Source organism: Mirounga leonina, unplaced genomic scaffold, assembly GCF_011800145.1.
Source record: "Mirounga leonina isolate KUSES-001 unplaced genomic scaffold, KU_Mleo_1.0 Mir_176, whole genome shotgun sequence".
In the NCBI taxonomy this organism is placed as follows: domain Eukaryota; kingdom Metazoa; phylum Chordata; class Mammalia; order Carnivora; family Phocidae; genus Mirounga; species Mirounga leonina.
The window spans coordinates 7,373,898-7,394,638 of record NW_023270454.1 but is presented as its reverse complement, the minus strand read 5'-3'; the positions used below and the strand labels follow the sequence as shown (position 1 = coordinate 7,394,638).

Sequence of the window (20,741 nt, the reverse complement as noted above, 5' to 3'; positions counted from 1 at the left end):
TTTCTTTCTTTCTTTCTTTCTTTCTTTCTTTCTTTCTTTCTTTCTTTCTTTCTTTCTTTCTTTCTTTCTCTCTCTCTCTCTCTCTTTCTTTCTTTCCTTCTTTTTAAGTTTTATTTATTTATTTGACAGAGAGAGAGAGACACACAGCGAGAGAGGGAACACAAGCAGGGGGAGTGGGAGAGGGAGAAGAAGGCTTCCCGCCGAGCAGGGATCCCGACGCATGGCTCGATCCCAGGACCCTGGGATCATGACCTGAGCTGAAGGCAGACGCTGAACTGCCTGAGCCCCCAGGCGCCCCCAGGGTGTCTACTTTCCAAAGGTGGCCTTAGGTAGGAACTCTTCCCTCACACGTGCAGGAGTTAAGTGGCAACTCACAAAGCACTTGCGCTGTCTCCTCTCTCTTCTCTTTGGAATGGGTGCTGGCCCCCTCAGAGGGCAGGGGATGCTGGCTCTGAAAGGGTGGAGGCCCACACCCAACAGGATGCCAAAGAAGGGTCAGAACGATGGCCTCCCAGTTGGCGGCCAAAGGAGGCTTCCAGGAGGGGCAAGTTTGTGCCACGTTAGGGAGTAGGAGAAGCGCATCTTCCAGATCTATCCTGCCCAGTCAACGCCTCTGGGACAAATCCTCTTACCAACCTGAACCTCAATGAGCTCACCCACCAAGGTTGGACATGTGAATACTATCTTCCCTAGAACCATTATGAAGATGAACAAAAATAATGAACAGAACAACACTTGGTGAACTTGGAACCCCTAATGTCAAGGGTTGGTCACGATCACAAGTCGTCCGTGTTCCTCTGGTTCCTTCAAGCGTCTACACAAACATTTCAACGACAGGGACTCGGTCTTGTCAAAGGCAACCCATTGGTCCCAGTTTTGGATCATTTTTAGTACCGGAGAGTCCCTCCCTATGATGTGGTCAGGGAGTTTTCCTACAGCTCCTCCTGGCAGGTGCCAGTTCTGCCTCGGGAGTTGCCACGCCTGAGCCACGCCCCCCTCACCCCTGCTTTGCACAGCCAGTCCTGGTTCTAAACACACAGAGACACAAGGCAGAGACACAAGACAATTTGAGGTGGGGGTGGGCTGTTCCTAGATCATTCCATACCAGGACCACCTGCTTTCATAAGCATTTTAATGCCAACCTCAAGAAGCCCATAGAAATGAGTTTGGACGAGCCCGGCTGACATCAGTGATGGCAAGCAGACACTTCCACTCAGTCTTTCGGCAAGGGCACAGGGTGGGGGCCAGTCAAGCCTGGCCCGAGTCAGCCCTGAAGCTCCCAGCTCTCTGGGTCTAGTCTCAGGTTTTTAGGACTTTAGAGCTGCATATAAGCTTTGAGGTGCATCCCTCAAGATGCTCTCCCATAGTCTTGCAATCACTGCTGTGGCTCCTATTGGCTACTCAATCCACTCTGGTCCCTGCTCATCCCTGTGTGGAGCTGGCTGCCAAATCCCCTTTGGTCCCCACAGCATGGGCGGAGCAGACTAACCTCCCACTCCCGGGTTCTATTCTCAGCTGTCAGCATTGCCATCGTTTGTCAAGTGTCTAATCGCACATGGCCGTGTGCCGGGTGAGGGGAATGAAGAACCCCGAGCACAGGTTGCCCCGCTCGCTGCCATGGCCCACGGCCCTGCTGGAGACCAACTGGTCATATGGGCAGAATACTGCACCAGATGCGGATGGGCATGGTACACTCAGTAGACATAAGGCTCACCAAAGGTGGGGAGCAGCTCTGAATGCATCACACGGAGTGGGGGAGAAGAGACCCACGAGGGGAGAGGCACGTGGAGCAGAGGAAAGAATGCAGCCCCACCAGGCAGGTTTCCCGGCTTCCCATGTTCAAGTTCTAATACCCAGGACCTCAGAAGTGACTGTATTTGGAGAGAGGACCTTTAAAGAGGTGATTAAGGTAAAAGGAGGCCCTAATTAGGGTGGGCCCTAATCCAGTATGACTGGTGTCCTTATAAAAAGAGGAAATCTGGACTCACAAAGAAACACCAGCTGCATACAGAGAAAAGACCCAGGTGAGGACACAGCCAGAAGACAGCCATCTGCACGCCAAGAGAGAGGCCTCGCAAGCAACCAACCCTGCTGACACCTCGATCTTGAACTTCCAGCTTCCAGAACAGTGAGAAACAAAGGTCTGCTGTTGAAGTCACTGAGGCAGTGGTATCTTGTGAGGGCGGCTTGAGCAGCCTGACACAGGCAGGAGATCTGGCTTGTGGTTCCCACCACTCTCCTACCTGGTAGCTGTGAACTCTGAGAAGTCATTTCTACTCCACTGCCTCCCTGGTGTGGCGCTCATAACTGCCCCGCAGGGATCAGCCCAGAGGATCAGTACGGTGTAGGATTTAGCGTTGGAGGGGATCTAGGAGACGTCCGGGTCTGGTGGTTTCCAAACCCCGGCTGCTTCTCAGGGTTATGCAAATACAGGAGGCCTACTCGAGATCTACCCATCAGAATAAATGGTGGTGAGTGTGTGTTGCGGGGGAGGGGTGGGGGGGCACAATGGAATAGGAATTTTTATTTCAAGAGGAAGGATGTTATACTGCAGGTTGAGAACGAATGCATCACAGCTGATGGGGCTGATGCCAGGGAGGGAAATGAGCTGCCCAAGTCAGATGGTCAGTGCAGGGCAAACAAAGCTGGGACCGAGGTGAGGTCTCCTCATGCAGGCTTCTTCTGGCTCTAAGTCTTCCTCGTGCATTCAGGGCAGAGTAGGGAGAACCAGGAGAGCTGTCCTGGTAGGGACTGCACTGCTCACCCCTTCCACTGACCCAGGAACCCCAATGCTTCAGGCTAGAGGCACTTCCTGGGCCTTGTCATCCTGTCCTGGACGCTCAGAATGAAGACTCTGTGCCTGCTCCTTCCAGCCCCTTCCCCCTCACAGGACAGTTACTCTCAACTAACCCTGAGACTGTGACCAAGTCAGTTCACCTTTTTGAGCCTAGAGTCCCCTCTGTACAGAGAGAGAGAAAGGCAGGGCTCTTCAGGGTGACCTTCTGGCTGGAGATGTTGACCATAGCACCTTGGGGCTGGAAGGCCATGGAACCGTCTTCCTGGTGCACCTGGAGAAATGGATCCCCTTGGGACATGTGGGCAGGGCCTTGTCATAACCATGTTTTCTAGTTTCTGTACTTGACGCTTTGACCTCTGGGGCCTTGCTGACCCTGGAGGGACTGGTGCTAGCTAGTTCTTTTTTTTTTTTTTTTTTTTAAGATTTATTTATTTATTTGAGAGAGCAAGAATGAGAGAGAGTACATGAGAGGGGGGAGGGTCAGAGGGAGAAGCAGACTCCTTGATGAGCAGGGAGCCCGATGCGGGACTCGATCCCGGGACTCCAGGATCATGACCTGAGCCGAAGGCAGTTGCTTAACCAACTGAGCCACCCAGGCGCCCCAGTCAGTTCTTGAGAGCATGATTTTCATATGCAAACCAACCAATCTGGAGCCCCCACCGCCCCTAATCACCTCATTTATTGCACTTTTGCTCTTTGGGCCACCAGCTACCTGCTGCAATCACCCCAGGGCCAGGTACCACACAACTAGGGACAGCCCCTGTGCCCCAGAGCCTGCCAAAATTATTCCAACCAGCCAATTCTATACCTGCTTTCCCCACTTCACCATCCCTTCCCCAGGAAACCACATTAGAGGCTCTTGACCACATTTTCCCCCTCTACCTGTGCCTCCTGACCTACACTGGTACTTCTTTACGGGGTCCCCCTGCTTGGCATGCTCTGCCTCCTGTTTCTTGGGACTTGTGAGCGTAAACTTCCTTCATGATTCATCTCTGTGTCTGCGAGCCTTAGCAAACAAATCCTTCTGAAAACAAATCCCGCTGAAAACAAATCCCGAGTCTCCTCAAATCCGGGCCTGCCGTGGCCATGTGCAACCCCTTCTGGGGTTCACATCCTCTCCAGTCTATCTCCTGTGTGATGTACAAATACGTTCATTGTCTATGTGTACCTCCCACAGAAAAGGTTTGAGCCCCCCGACCCAGTCAACGTCTAGTCTGGCAATGGAATGCCCCTCAAGGCCCTCACAGCCCCCTCAGCCATGGGTCTTACTGCCTTAGGCACCAGGGTTTTCTGCTTCTAGAGAGCTAGAAAAGTCTGCATTATGCTCACCACAAACCTGATTCTCCCAGCTGTTGGTCCCTGGTTGGACTCCTGGCCTCTGGGGACATTCAGAATTAGCTCAGTCCCACTTCAATATGACAACCCTTCAGCTATTTTCAAAGCAGTTCTTGGTTCCCTTAGAGGCATTTCTTTTCCTGTCTAAACACCTCCGGTTCCTTCCTTGTACCCCAGAAGTTGAGAATCAGGCTTTTCGCCATTCCGTGGCTCTAGAAGATTGCATCTTAAAGCCCATCTCTCAAAGTCAAGCTTGAAGGAGAAGACAGGACCCAGACCTAGAAAGATGCCTGACCTCCACTGAATGTGAAATCTCTAATTTTTAAATGTTGGTACAAACTTATGAAACGGTAGTTGCATGGAGCTGCTGGTCCTCTTCCAGCCCCTGCCCAAGGCCAGTTCCTCTGGACAGCTGGGCGACTCCTTAGCTGGCGGGGAAGGAGTTTTCCTACCACTATTTGTGGCACTTCCACTGATGGTTGCCATGGGAGAGTGGACACCTGAGCCCCACATGCCCACTTCTAGTGTTTCATGAGAAGCTGGACATTCGGATTTCTAATGGGAACTCTTTAATCTTTAAATGTTGGCATAAATTTACAAAACATAGTGTAAACTAACAAAAACATGTCTTTGGAATGGCTTGAGCCCCGGGACAACTAGTCTGCATCCTGTCACGAGTGCCACCCCCAGCCAGGGTTACTCTCCCCTTCAGGACAGGGTGGTCACTCAGTTACCCCCAGTCCCAAAGGGCTTTCTCAGCTATAGCATTCTCTGACCATGGCTCCCTGTGCTGGTTAGTTTTATGTGTCAGCCAGACTGGGCTCTGGGATGTCCAGTTATTTGGTCAAAGGTTATTCCGGGTGTTTCCACAGATTTTGGATTAGATTAACATTTGAGTCAGTACACTGAGTAAAGCAGATTGCTCTCTCTAATGTGGGTGGGTCTCATCCAATCAGGCAAAGGTCTACTAGAATTAAAAAGGCTCACCTTCTTCTGAACATGAGAGAGTTCTTCTTGCCTGACACCCTTTTAAGTGTGGCATTGACAGTTTCCTGCCTTTTGAACTCAAATTAAAACTTCAGCTCTTCTGAGTCTTGGGCCTGTTGGCCTTCATTCTAGAACTATCCCATGGGTTCTCCATCTGCTCCTTAAGCTTGCTGTTGCTGATCCATATATACTATTGGTTCTGTTTCTTTGGGAGACTAACACACTCTCCTTAACCAAAGGAGAGCTATAAATCTGAGAAAAAACTAAGCATTGTATCAAATGAAAACACTTTTTCTTGTTCTCTGCCTAACCATTTATACCATATTTCCAGTGTTAAATATAATAACAATGACAACTATCATTTATCAAGTACTTTTTGTGTTTCAAGCATGATGTTAAGTTATATATATATAAGAATTTACAGGGGTGCCTGGGTGGCTCAGTTGGTTAAGCGTCTGCCTTCGGCTCAGGTCATGATCTCAGGATCCTGGGATTAAGCCCCGTGTCGGACTCCCTACTCAGCAGGGAGTCTGCTTCTCCCTCTCCCTCTGCCTCTCTCACCCCTGCTCGTGCTCTCTCTCTCTCTCTCAAATAAATAAAATCTTAAAAAAAAGAAAAAGAACTTACATGTATTTATAAAATTATATATAATATATAAACATATAATTTATATATTATATATATTATATATATTTATGAAATTTGTAAAAATTTATAAATATATATTCTTATATATAACATAAATGTGTATTAATAAATATACAACATAAATATATATTTATATTTTATATATTTATAAATAAGTTTATAAATATATACTTAAAATTATTTATATATATATATATATATTTTTTTTTTTTTCCCTATATAATCAACATACCAGAAGACATGAGTGTCATGAGGACAGAGGTCTTCCCACCACTGTAGTCTGTGCCAGGACCGATATTTATAAGGAGGAGGTGCTCAGTAAATTACACATTGAATTAAGGAATGAATTGTTTTTTAAAATAGATACTATTAATATCCCCTTATCACACATGAGGAAATGGACTCTCCGCGGCACTAAATCAGCAGCCCAAGGTCACAGGGTGAAGAAATGGTGGAGCTGAGACACAACCCCAAGTTCACTTCAGCTCAAAACCCACATTCCTGATCTTCTACCCCCTCCGGCTGCACATGGAAGAGCCAGGCCCCTCTCCGGTGCCTGATCTTGACCTTCGCACCTACAGCTCTCTCAGCCCACAGGGATGCCCAGAGTGTAGCTCCTTCAGGGCCCAGGGCCCCTCACCCACCCCCACAGACAGCTCTGAAACCAAGCCATCCACTGAGGTTTCTAAAGACTAATTTGAGAGTCTGACCACAGCTTCGTCTTTAAAAATAAAGACAAAGGCAAGAGAGGAAACCCACTGCAGCAGTCTTGGTTCACCCCGTTTTTCTCAGAGCTGCTTCAGGTAACAGGACAAGCCGGCTGGTCTGGCATCTATGTGGAGAGCCCAGCATAACAGAGGTGAGACTGACCACTCTTCACCCCAAGTAGGAAGAACTTCTGGGGAAATGTGCACAATTTGCAGAGACTACCACCTCCTTATGCTCCGTCTCTGTAACCCCATATGGGTCAAACCACACAGCAGGCCGACAGACAAAAGCAGGTGGTGAAGGAAGGGCTCCAGACAGACCAAAGCAGAGGTGAGAGCTTGCACAAAAATGGGGGCGCTGTCAGAACCACTGGGGTGGAAGGCACAACACGGGACGATGAGTAACTTGGGGGCCACGTACACAAGTCTCTTCATCTGCTCCTTAACAACCAGACCGTCCCACACCCAAGTATCTGGAAAACATCCCTGATTGCCTTGCTCCCTCCTGGAAGCCATTTCAGTCCAAAAATACACTGGGCACCCCTACATCTGCTTTGTCCAAAACAAACAATAGTCTGATTTCTCTTTCTGTCCCTGAAGCATCAAGCTCCCAGTACAACACAACCATTCTGACCATGACATGGTAAGGTCTGAGGAAGGGTGCTCGGTCGGGGTGTTACAGCTCCTTCGTTAACCCCCAGGAGCTCTGAGACCCCAAGCAAAGCACCTCCCCAGTGCGGACCTCAGTTGCTCCATCAGAACACTGGAGGCTGGATCAGCTCTACACTCTTTGGTGGAAGTCCTTAATATACGAACTCTGTGTCACTTGACATTGAGTTCTTTGCAGGCCCTGGAGCCCTTGAGCCTAGCACAGGGACTGGCCAGAGCAGGGGCCCCTACATGCTTGGGCGGGGATCCCAGGATGACAAGATGGCAGCATGGGGGCTACAGCACAGGGAGTGAGGGGGAAGGGGTCTCAGGGCAAGGTCTTTAAGACGAGGGCTGTGAGGGTTGGGAAACACTGAGAAGAGGGAGGGCATAAAGAGGAGAAGATATTCCTTTCTTCTTTTATCCCAATATCGCAGCTCTGTTCATTCTGAGAGGCAACCAGCTGCAGCTCCAAAATAGACATGCCGAGAACCGCCTCTAATGACAGAGAGTGCTTCTGCAGGCGCCCAAGGTTAGAACAGCCCCTTCCAAGGGAAAAGAGCAGAGCCTAGAAGGGAGACACTTCTGGGGGCCTTTCTCCTCCTACCCTGCCAGCCTGAGGCAGTAGTGGCTCTTTCCAGAGTCCCCAGGACATAACACACAGCTGAGCAGCTGCAGAGCAGAGAGCAGGGCCCTTCAGTCACTTGCAGCCCCAGTGACAGTGTTCGGCTCCTCCCTGACAGGGGGTCCCATGGTCAGGGGTGACAAATGGCTTTCTTCTCCCCCAGACCCGAATAGCCTTTCCCAGCAGCCTTTCGGAGCACAGGAGAGATAAGGAGACAACCCAACAGAACCAGCATTTGTTAAGCATGCGTGTATACAGGTGCAATCACAAAGAAAAGCAATGCAGCAGATGGAGTTAAACCCACACGGAAGACTTTATCCGGTACTATTGCAACAGGGGAGAGAGTTCAAACTCATCTCCAGATGTAGCAGGGCCAGCTTAGTTTATAGCCAAGGGGCAAGGTGAGGGAATCAGTGGATGGAAATCACCAAGAGGAACTTGGTTGGGTGTCAAGGATGGGGGATTCCTGCAAACGGCGCATGGCAGGCCAGGGACGAAAGGCTAAGGGTGAAGCCTAGTTGAGAAGAGGGCTCAGTGGGAAGGAAGCAGAGAGATGAGCAGTTTGGGGGAAAAGCTGTTCCCCTCCCTTACCTCCCTTGGAAACAAGCCAACATGGGCATCAGCCCTCATAAGAACCACCAGAATGAGATGATGGTCCCCAGCTCGCTAGAACTAGTAACCAGAACAGTGTGGGTTGGGCCCACAGAAAGGCCAATCCCACCCACAAAGCAGGCCCGACCTGGGCCTGACTCCACCACGTCCCTTTCAGTAGGACCCGCTTTTGTCCCCTGGCTTCAGACGAGAAGTCAACAAGGGGCTGACAGGAGATTCCCCACCAGTGCCTACTGCACATGCAGGGGCAAGTGTCCCTGCCTAGTTGGATGGTGGAGCAGGGACACCCGGACAAGCCCAGACCCTTACACAGTTGATGCATTCTGCGCCTCAGCATCTCCATCTTCCAGGACATGTGCTCTGCACTTTGTAGCTGCCCAGAATTTCAGGCCCTTCACCTGCTCTTTACGCTCCCTCCAGGGTGTCTCAGGGAGGGCTGGGCCACTCCCAAAGCCAAGAGAGCCCCTGGGCTCAGGCCACACAGGATAAACGGCCCCTGCTATTATTTCCAAATGAGTCCATTCATGAAGTCCCTCCGTGTGTGTGCGCGTGCGTGCACGCGTGTGCATGTTTAAAATTATTAAGTGGTGAAAGTCGATATTTAAAATACATCAAGATATTTGTTGCCTTATTTTGATATTTCTTCTTTTTTAGTCCAGAGAGCCTCCAAAAATGGGAAAGGCCCAGACCTTTCTAGAATTTGAGAGACCTTGTTTGCAGGGAACTTGTACCTCTTCGAACTGAGGCTACAAATGCCAGTAAGCTGGCGTCCAGCCTCCCCTTTCCTCTCCTCTGCACCCAGTGTTACTCTGTAGGTTGCCGCCCGCCAGTGCCCTGGGCACAGTCCCTGACGCCCCGTTCTGCCAGGCAGCATCCCCTCCTCTCCACACACACAGACCCACAAATATAAACGTCCCCTGACAGACTTGAGCTGGAGTCCCCAGGCTGGCAGGGTCCTCTCCCAGTGTCTGCTCCACAGGCTCAGAAGTTTCAAACGGGACTTCCTGCCTCCCTGGGGGATGCAGGCTCAGTCACAAGCTAACTGCATATTGCAAAGGCTAATCTGCACAGGAACCCCCCCACCCCCTCAGGAACTGCCTCCCCAGGAGTGAGATTAGGTAACAGAGGGGGAAATGCAGGAGGCTAGAAGCCTCGGCCCCGCTCTGATCTTGGCCTAGCATGAAGGAACGCACCCTGAGCCCAAAGCAGTCTAGCCAGCTGAAAGACTTCCTCAACTTAACTAGGCCAAGGCTGGCCCACCACCTCAAGCCCTGGGGCACCCAAATCTGCAGAAACTGTGCCGTTTACTAGGAAACAAAGTAGATTAGCATAAAACTTGCAAGCTGGGAAGGAGGAAGGGATGGGTATTAGTCCAAAGCCCTGGAAAAAGTAGACAGCCTCTTCCCGTGGGGGCAGGTGACTTGCACTGGGGGCACACCCAGGAGGGTGTCCTAGTCTGGAGGACTGCTCTGACGAAATACACCAACTGGGTGGCTTATAAATGACAGGCTTTATTTCTCACAGTCTGAAGGCTGGAAGTCTGAGATCGGGGTGCCAGCATGATCAGATGAGGGCCCGCCTGCCAGGGTACAGATTTCTTACTGTGTCCTACATGATGCAGGGGAGCCCCCTGGGCTCTCTTTTATAAAAGCACTGATCCTATTCGTGAGGGCTTTGTGTTTGTGACCTAATCACCTCCCAAAGGCCCCATGTCCTAACACCATCACCTTGCGGGGGGGCAGGGTTTCAGCGTATGAATTAGTTGGGGGTACACATTCCGATCGTGGCAGGTGGAGAGATTGAGCAGGGTAGGAGGTGCTTGAGAGGGTGCCTGTGCTCAGGAAGGTTCAACTAATCCTAGGGCCTGGGATGGGATAGAGTACCCTGAGATGTTCTAGAATAGGATTCGGGTCATCCTAAGACTCAAGTTCTTAGTCTTGCCTTGCCTCTTTGGGTTTCACATTTTCTGTGGATCACAGGAAGTGGAATATCAGGTGGGTCACTGTCGTAGTTGAAAAAGCAGCTGAGAAGCTTCATTGGAACGTTTGGAATGTGGCAGTGTAAGGAAGAGATGTGGGAGGTGTTGCCAGGACCGAGGGCCAGAGTTCTTGTATTCCTGGGGCGGTATCACCGGGAAGTACTCTAAAAACGGAAGGCACGTTTGGGGTGGTTGTTTGGGATCCTTCTCCCTGGACCCTGTAGTCTCTCATTACTTTATCCCATATCTCAACCCTCCAGGGGTTCGTTTGGTGGCCTTGGACAGGAAGGTCGATTTCTAACCACTCGGCCCAACAGTCCCCATCCTGAGGGGCATCTCTGGCCTCCCTCGTTTTCAGATGTGTGCTTCTTGCCTTGGGGGAGGCACAGGCTATTAGTAATGATAACTTTAAAATAATAGACATCTAGTAGGACTTTTTAATGTGCCAGCCACAAACAGGAACTTAACACTCAAAGCAAAGCAGAAAGGTCGGTACTCTGACCCTCTGGCCGTGTTACACATGGGGGAACAGAGGCATACAGAGGTTACAGTAAGTCTCTCAATGTCATAGAGCTAGGACGTGGCAGCCCCGACTCCTTCCTGAACCAGAACACCACACCAGCTTTCATGGAAACACAGAGCACTTGGTCACGTTGTGGAGAAAAGCCTCCAGGGCGTTGGCAGGTCCCTGTTCTTGTGAAATTGTTTTATTTCTTTTCCCCCATAGAAAACATGTGCTTCTGCATGTCAGGGGTCAGTTCTGGGTGCAGCTGCTTTCCCAGGTCTCCTCTGGCCTCCCTCAGCCTGGGGCTGGGCCCCAGGGACTGTGAGTATTACCAGTCAGCGAATATCACTGAGTGCCCGCCGAGTGGGCAGGCGGGATAGAGAAGAGAAAGGCAAGTGAAGTGTGAGGCAGGAGCTTAGCGACCTAGTTGGACGGGTAGACGCGTCCACGGATGAATTCCACAGGGTGGAGTGTGGTAAGTGCTCTAAGAGGGGCACAGATCAAATTATACACGGGAGCAGCCAAAGAGAAAGGGGTACCCTCACCTGACAGGGAAGGGCAGCATGGGCATTTGGATAGGTTTGTTTGCTTGTTTTAAGATTTTATTTATTTATTTGAGAAAGAGGGAGAGAATGAGCAGGGAGCCTGACCCAGGATCCTGGGATCATGACCTGAGCCCAAAGCAGATGCTTAACAGGCTGAGCCACCCAGGCAACAAAGGAGGTAGGCGGGGAGCGTTGTCAGCAAAACTTAGAAGGAATGTGGGCAAACAGCTAGAAAGTAAAGGCTTGCTAGGGATTGACAGTGCCAAGGTTTATAAAGGCGACTCTACCCGCCAGCTATGCATGAGACAGATTTGCAAAGAAAGACCTGGAGGCAGCAATTGGGAGGCTGATGCATCGATTAGGGCGAGAAGAAGACTCACCCAGGATGGGAGGTAATAATAAAGGGGAGATAAAGGGAGATGTCTGAGGTAGAATCCACAGGGAATTGGTAGCTATTGGAGGGAACCCATGTTGCCTACAACCTTCTCCAGTCACCGGGAGCCTGGTGAGGCTATTCATCAAGTTGGAGGATGAGAAGTTTGGGCTGGAAAGTTCTATTTAGGATTGGGGCCATCCCTGGATGGGTAGAGAAGGTGGGAGGGCTAATCATGCTTGCTTAACAGTAGCTCAAGAATTTATGGGCCTGATTCCGTTTGATGCCTGTGGCATTGAATGCAAGGACTCTCATCTCCATGTCCCCCCATGTCTGCCTCTCTAAGGCTCCTTTTTGCAAAGCCCATTTCCAATTCCATCTCTGTCATAAAGCTTCCTTCCCATCCCTCAATAGGACGAGCTCTTCCTCCCTGTTAGGCACATATTGCTTTTTGTGAACATGCTATGCTCACTCTTTTGGACTGCAGGTTTCTTGTAAACTGGGAATAGTAGCTTATACACTCCCGCCCCCAGGTGTATTTAGCACAGGACTGAAATATAAGGAGTAGACCATCATTCACCCAGGAGTATGGAATTGAATGGCTCTGGCCCTGGCCCAGGCCCCCGGGGCACATGCTCTGCACCTACATAGGGTCCCTCCTTGCATGCCTGTGGGATATCCCTTGCAGCTCACGGTGGAGGAGATACAGCATAGCTCTGTCCCTTCCTAGTGTGTCACAGACAGTTCTCAATGAGGGAAACCGAAGGACTCCATAAAAATCTGCTCTTTGCTTCTTTTCCTGTTCCTATTCTTGCTAGGACTTGCACCCCCACTTTACACATGCCTCATAATGCAAACAGTGTATGTCGTCCTCGTAAGGGATGACAAGGAGTTAACGATTTCTCTAGGATAGATAACATCTAAGGAAGGACCAGGGGAGAATGACCAGAGGAAGCCATCATATGCATATTCCAGGCCACTGGCGCTAGACATCTCAACACCAAGACCCCCGGGCTCCAAGGAATAACCCCTGGGCCCTTGTCCTTGTTCAATCTGCCTCTGGAGGCCTGAGAGGGCGCGTACACCAGCCCACAATCCTCAGTAAAAACCCCAGGCCCCGAACAAAGACGAGACTCCCTTCTTTCCTTTCTGAGTCTCCCAGACACTCTGTCTGTACCTGCGTCCTCTCTGTCCTTTCACTCAACTCTGCTCTCACCTCCTGCGGGCTCCCGTTTGACTTCTATCCTGTGCGTAGCCACTGGGACTCTCTTGGTTGGGTCTGCGGGAACCCCTGTGGGTCCTCGGACCTGGCCTGCCATCATCAGCTATAGCGATTCTGAGCCTTGCCTTCCTCCTCTGTAAAATGGGGACAATGATGGGCAGCTATTTGAGTTGCCTGAAGGATTCAGCTCAAGGCCGCACGTAGGATGTCTGGGCACTCAGGGACCGGCTCCCAGGCACTCCACGGCCGGGAACAGGAAGGCAGCCTCCGGGTCTAATCTTAGCCCTGCAGTGGCCTGGGTATTTCCTTACTTCCTCCTCTGCAGCACGAGCGAGAGTAATCTTGACCTGCAGGACCGGGAATGGGTGAGATGACCAGTAAGAATCCACAGAAACATGTAACAGAAACACTTCCCCCGTGGCTGGACCAGCTCGGCACGTGGTAGACCTTTCTGGAGCTCCTTTTTTTTTTTTTAAGATTGTAATTTTAAGTGATCTTTACACCCAACGTGGGGCTCGAACTCACATCCCCAAGATCAAGAGCCGCACGCTCTTCTGGCTGTACCAGCCAGGCGCCCCTTCAGGGTTTCTGCCAAGAGCCGTCCCACAGCCCACTCCAGGCCCAGGCCAGACCTCGCCTCTGCCTTGCCCCGGGAGAGTCTGTGATGAGAAAGATGAAGTGCTCTGGGAGCACCGTGGGGTTGGGAGAGAGGGCAGCGCTAGCTGGGAATCAGGGACTCCACAGGCTTAGTGGGTGTGGGAAGAGCTGTCAGAGGCCAGGGGGTCCAGACTTGAGCACCGTGCAGGAGAGGCCCCCCTTGGCCACTGTTTGCCTGAATTCTTCTAGAGATAAGGCCCTCCCTGCCTCAAGATGCTAGTAGGCTGCTCCATTGCTCAGAGCTCCAATTCTAAGGGAGCCTTCTTTTATATTCAGCCCCAATACGCTTCTCTGTAACATCCTGGGACTGCCTTGCGGATGCACACAGAACAAAACACATCTCTCTCCTGCACCGGAGATCCCTTCAGTGTGAGGAAACAGCTTCTCGGCCCCTTCTGGTTTTCTCCAAATCGAAATTGCGTCAGCCCTTCAAACAGGTCTCACAAGACCACAGAAGGACCACGGTCTGATGGGCTGAGCTGGCCTTTATCCCAGGCCCTGCCCCAGTGGGGAGACTCTCCCGGGGCCAGTGGGATACCCTGTACTTTGCCCCATTTCCCACCATGAGGGGACCAGGAGGGGCGGCTCTCCTTGGATGAGCTGCCTCGGGGGCTGATATCACAAGGATGCCCAGCCAGACTCTGGCCCTGCGGGCATTGTGGGGGGTGTGTTCTGTCACAAAGAAGTGGGTCAGTGCCCACACAGCAATGATAGTGCCAGCACTTACCGAACCTCATCTCCGCCTAGAGGTTCTAGATTTCACACGGGAATGGCTCTGCCTGCCGCTGGTGTGACCCAGGTGGCAGCGATGTGGTGCCCTATGGCCCGATCCCAGCGCTCAGTCTCCTCCCACCAGCCTCCCCAGGGCAGGGCAGGCTGTTGCACAGGGGTGACCTGTAAGGCCAAAGCGTCCCATGGAAGCATCGATGGTGAGGGGGGGAGGGGAGGGGACAGCAGAACAGTTCTGGGGGACAGCGGTGGGGTGGCAGCAAACAGGGTGACACAGACAGTACGAGGCCCCAGCTCCTCCCAAATCTCTCCGAAAACACAGACCACCTCCCACCGGTGTTAATCCACCCCAACAACAAAGCCCTAATAAGATGCTACGGTGGATGGGGCGCCTGGGTGGCTCAGATGGTTAAGCGTCTGCCTTCGGCTCAGGTCATGATCCCAGCGTCCTGGGATCGAGCCCCGCGGGCTTCCTGCTCAGCGGGGAGCCTGCTTCTCCCTCTCCCTCTCTCCCTGCTCATGCTCTCTCTCTCTCTCTCTGTATCTCTGTGTCTCAAATGAATAAATAAAAAAATCTTAAAAAAAAAAAAAGATGCTACGGTGGGTGCTTGAGGGTCCAACCCTTTTGGTGCTTTTCAATCCGACTAGAGCAGTCACAGGCCGGGGAGAGGGGGAGCACTAGAAGTCTGCGTCTCACCAGCACAAGGAAATGACACATACCTGCCATGCTGACAGGGAGCCGGAGGGTGAATCACGCCCAGGAAGTGGAGAGGAGATCAGGTTGGCCTGGAGGAGGGTGGGAGAGGGGAGGAGGGACGAGCCGCTGGGAAGGGCAGGCTCCCCGCACTGCCACAGACTCTAACTTTTCAAACTCCACTGGCCCTGCCTCCAGGATGATGAACTGGGTCAGCGAATCGATAGGAGGCTCAGGGCCTGACCTGGATTAGAACAGGCCTGCCAGGCACTGGACAGCAATCGGTGCCCATAAAAGGAAGTTCCAAAGAGAGGCCAGGGCATCCCCTTCCCCCCACCCCCCACCCCCACAGGTGAGGGAATACCAAAGAGATACGCACACACAGCTCTTCATTTTTGTGAGCAGAGATTTGCATTTTCTGGGCACAACTGGGCAGAGCTGGCTGCAGAGATGGATTCGAGGAGGAGAAGAATTCCCGGGGGAGGGTGTTGGATCCTGGGTGTTACCAGTGGCAGGAAGTGGGGGATGGGGAGGTGAGCAGGGGCTGCTCCCTTAGAGCAACCTCCTGATTTTGCAGAGCAGGGGCCTGGCACCTGCATGGGAGACAGAGCTCTCCCAGCCCAGGGCTCTTTCCTTGGAAAAGCCAAATTCTCATCACCCTTCCCTTCATCACTCCACTGGCTATTTGAACCACCAAACATTTTATTTAGAGAATAATCAAGGGCCCTTTTTCCTGGTTATCATCTGGAAGAAGAAATCCCCAGCTCTAGACCCAGAGGGCAAAAGACATACAGTCCTGACCTTTTTTTTCCCCCCTTCCTGCTAGTCAAAATATACCAGGTACGATGGTCTTTGCACAAGTTTTTCACATCCTTTTTTTTTTTTTTTTGTCGTTCACAGCATATATGGCCTCATTTTGAGGTAGTTCACTGCACCTTGGGGCATTCTGCCGGGGGGAAATCCTGCCCCCGACACCCATCCCCTACATTTACATAGCCCTCCTCCCCCCCCCCCCCCCCCCCCCCCCCCCCCGGCCTGTACCTGTAGTGTTTAATCACCCTGAGCTCCTGCCACCTGGTCAGGGAGAAAGTTGGCTCCCAGATCACCTGGCTGACACAGCAAAGGGGTGGGGGGGGGCGACAACCCTTCCCCTTGCAAAGAACTCCTCCTTAGGTTGTCCTCTGGCCTTTGTGGTATCTTGGCTTCTTTCCTTATAGCTGGTTGAGTCAGGCCCCACTTGGAGTATCCACTGCCTTTTCTTAACATCACTTGCCAGAATTGCAAATTTACATGGATTCCTTAGACTACCTGATCCAAGTCGGCCTCTCTCTTTGAAGGCTAAGTTCTGGGAGGGCAGGGAAGATGGAGTTTCTTCACTCAGCACTGTGGCACTCGAGTCTAGTTGACTCGATGACATTTGTTGATTGATAAAATGAAGGTGGCCTGCCGCCTGTGTAAGAAGGTGTGAGCGTGTGGTTTACAGTAACTGTGAGAAACTGACCTGATGTGACTGAGGCCCATCCCACTCCAAATGTGTAGAAATGCTGGATAAGACATAACAAACATAATCGTAATCGCACCCAAGCTGGGAAGAGGAAAGTGGCAGAGATCAGAAATAGAGGGGGCTTGCGTCCAGAGCACTAAGGGAGAACTGAGGCTGTGGACACCTCGGGAGCTGGGGCTGGGGGGTTGATGTTCGCGTGGGTGGTGTCATCCCACTGCAGATGCTCGGGAGGCGGGGACTGAGCACAGAGAATGAACACTGCTGTGATGATGTGATTATGAGAAGGGCACCAGAAACACTGCTCACCAGCCCGCAGAGGTGAGAAAGCTTGACTTCCGCCTGGGCCCAGTTCAAAAAAGAAAAGAATGAAAAGCCCAAACCGTGCCATTCTACCTAAGTGGGCTAAGAAGTCCAATCCAAGGAATTAAAATAAAAACAAAGCCAGAAGTGGTAACAAGTGACTCAGATGTTTCCTCTGAAAAAGCACAACTCTGCAGGACCCTTGCTGAACCAGAAATACATGGGGCCCCCTTCCCACCTCATGCACACACACACACACACAACAATTCAAATTGACAAGCTACGCGGGCAGACAACCAACACCGAGGGAGGCTCAGCAGATGCAAATTATGGACTAGACAATCAAGAATGGAAGTTAATAGAAAAATTCAGGACTATACAAAGCATATTTGAAATCTTTAAATAGAGAAAAAATATTATGAGAAGTCCAAGTGGATGATCCTAATGGCCACATAGGGAAGGGGGACGTTGAAAAGCTAGAAACACAAAAACATGAGTTGACGGTAGTTTGGAAAATGGAAGGAAAACGATTACAGTCAGAGCCTTACGATAAGGTCTTTCTACTTTGGGGAGAAGGGCAACAATATTGACCAATGGGAGATTTTCAAGTCATGTGCCAAAAGTGAGCAAAACAACTAGAATGACAGAATTGTAATATATAACTTCTAAATCAGGAGGGTGAAAAAGAAGGAAATAAAAGAAACACTGTGAATCTTCTGAGAGGCAGTAAGGTAGGAAAAAAGGCAAATATGAAATAATATAGCAGAAATGTCTTAGTAAATAGAAGTCTTAACAAATTTTAAAAAGCCTGAATTGACTCTTAAAAGACAAAGACCTTCAGACTCAATTTTTAAAAAAAAATCCAGCTCTATGTAGTTCACAAAAGACAAACCTAAAACATTAAGACATAGACCAGTTGAAAATAAGGGGGTAGAAAAGTATCAACCAGACAATTACTTAATGAAAGTGAGTTGATACAGAGATAGAAAACAACAAACTCAATTTGAAAAACAAAAAACAAAAAACAAAAAACCTAAAAATATGATTACAGGGAAATGACTTTAAAAAGGAAAAATTCACCAGGAAGGTATAATAATAAATAACCCAAACGCAAAAAATTCAAAATATAAAGCAAAAAATTAACAGAAGTAAAAAAGAAGTTTTTCTTTCCCAACTTCACTTGGCCTGCACTCCACAGAACTGTAGAGTGCATTCAATTCAACTGAACCTACAAGACTGAGCTATGCCTACAGCCCTATGTGGCAGTGGGACTCAATCTATATAGAAGGTGAGCAAAGAGGGAGGACAGTGAGAACTAATGGAAAAACTGAAAACCCACTACATTTAAGACCTTGCACTAGGCACTTACAAACCACCTTAGGCAACCTCACAGAAATCCAAAGAGGTTGGATTAATAACTGCAATCTACAGAGAAGAACTCAAAATTCAAACACATTTAGTAACTTTTCAGAGGTCACAAGACTAGTGAGCAATAGAGATTGAATTCAGACCATTGATATGCTCTCCGTGAAGCCAGGGACCATTTTTCACCCTGTCACCCCAATACATCAAACTATGCCTACCATAGATTAGGTACTTGATAAATGCCCACTGCTATAGACTGAATGTTTGAGTCCCACCCCCCTCCCCCATTCATACACTGAAATCCTAAGACCCAGTGTGAAGGTATTATGAAGTGGGCCTTTGGGAGATGGTCAGGTCATGAAGGTGGAGTCCTCATGAATGGAGTTAGCGCTCTTATAGAGGAGACCCCAGAGAGCTCCCTCACCCCTCCCACCCCGTGAGGATACAGCCAAAGAAGACTGTCTATGAACAAGGAAGTGGGCTCTTCCTAGACACAGAATCTGCTGGAGCCTTGTACTTGGACTTCCAGTCTCCAGAACTGTGAGAGATAAATGTCTATTGTTTAAGCCGTGTGTCTGGTATTTTTGTTACAGCAGCCTGAAGAGACAAAGACACCTGCTGAGTGAATGAATTCAGATACCCCCAACCTGTGTGTTCCCATTACGGCCAGAGCACCTACTTCACCAACTCCCTTAATCTTGGTGATCTGTCTCTTCACTCCACCCTAAGTTCCCCTCCAACAAAGCCTCTTCCTTTCTCCAGCCTGTTCACTGGCCAGTTCCCCCTTCCTTATCCAGAGTTTGCAAAGGAGAGAGAAGAAAGCCAGGCTTTCACGACATATCCAGATTGTCTCACAAACACAGATAATTTCCTCATAGGCTGGCAGTTGGGAAGCGATGTTCCTGATAGTTGCTAAAGGAGAAGGCAGGCACAGGGTGGTCCAATGCACTGGAGATTTGGGGGAGAATCCTCCTTATACCACGCAGCCAATAGCAAGCATCTAGAATGCTGCTGGCAACTGAGGTATTTAAACACCAAGTGAGGGCGCCTGGGTGGCTCAGATGGTTGGGCGTCTGCCTTCGGCTCAGGTCATGATCCCAGGGTCCTGGGATTGAGTCCTGCATCGGGCTCTCTGCTCCTTGGGAGCCTGCTTCTCCCTCTGCCTCTCTCTCTCTCTGTCTGTCTGTCATGAATAAATAAATAAAATCTAAAAAAATAAAAAATAAATAAAAAAATAAACACCAAGTGAAACTGATCTGGAACTACTGAGTGGTGAAAAAATTCTTGGGGACAAAAAAGTGTCATCAGGCAGAGGAATTTTTGTCTGTTGCTATTTTAACTTCTTATTTTCAAATAATTATAAACTCATAGGAAGTTGCAAAAATAGCTCACAGAGTGCCCTGTACTCTTGACCCATCATCCCCTGGTGGTGCAGTATAATATCAAATCCAGGAAACTGACATTGTTATAATACTGGGGTGAGAGGACAGACCTAATTCCATTTTCACCACCTTTCACACGGATTCGTGTGTGTGTGTGTTTGTGGTCCTATGCCATCTTATCTCATGTATATGGATGCATAACTACTGCCACATTCAAGATACAGAATAGTTCCATCACAGTGAAGGAACCCCCTTGATGGTCACACTTGCCCCCCACCTCTGCAAGTACTAATGTGTTCCTCATCTCCATACTTTTAAGAATGTTGTTTAATAAATGGAAACCTTTTGAGACTGACTTTTTTCATGATGCATAATGCCCTTAAGAACCATCCACCCAGGGGCGCCTGGGTGACTCAGTCGTTAAGCGTCTGCCTTCAGCTCAGGTCATGATCCCAAGGTCCTGGGATCGAGCCCCGCATCGGGCTCCCTGCTCGGTGGGAAGCCTGCTTCTCCCTCTCCCACTCCCCCTGCTTGTGTTCCCTCTCTAGCTGGCTCTCTCTCTGTCAAATAAATAAATAAAATCTTTAAAAAAAAAAAAAGAACCATTCACCCATAGTCTGTTCCTTTTTATTGCCGAGTAATATTTCATTGTATAGATATACCAGTCCTCCAATGCAGGACGTCTGGGTTGTTTCCAGTTTTGGGGGTTGATTAGAGCTCTTTCACAAGAGGGTGGCTAGACCCTTCAGAATTCCTGGTGAGCAGCCTCCACTTTCAGAGATGTGCTTGCCCAGATCAGGGAAACAGTTGCAATCCATTAATTGGCTTTTCAGCCATGGCTCATTCCTACTGATCCTTCAAGTTTTAAGTGGAACATCACCTTTTCTGAGAAGTTTTTGTGTTGATAACTATATCCTGGGCCAGGCTCCTGTAGCTCTCCATAATCCCCTATGTGTCCTTTGCCTCTGTACCCTCAGCTCTGGCTCAGGACCCCATGCTCAAAGAGCATCGTTGAATCACTAGATTGTCAGCAAGGCTATCACCGTGGTCCGTCCCTTCCATCCATCCTTCCTTCCTTCCTTCCTTCCTTCCTTCCTTCCTTCCTTCCTTCCTTCCTTCCTTCCTTCC

At 50.0% G+C, this 20,741-nt stretch overlaps 1 protein-coding gene across 3 annotated transcripts in view; it reads right to left on the bottom strand.

Annotated features, from left to right (window-relative positions):
* PTK2B (protein tyrosine kinase 2 beta) overlaps positions 1–20,741 on the bottom strand; it is a 135,249-nt gene that overhangs the window by 76,470 nt on the left and 38,038 nt on the right. The window lies entirely within an intron of this gene.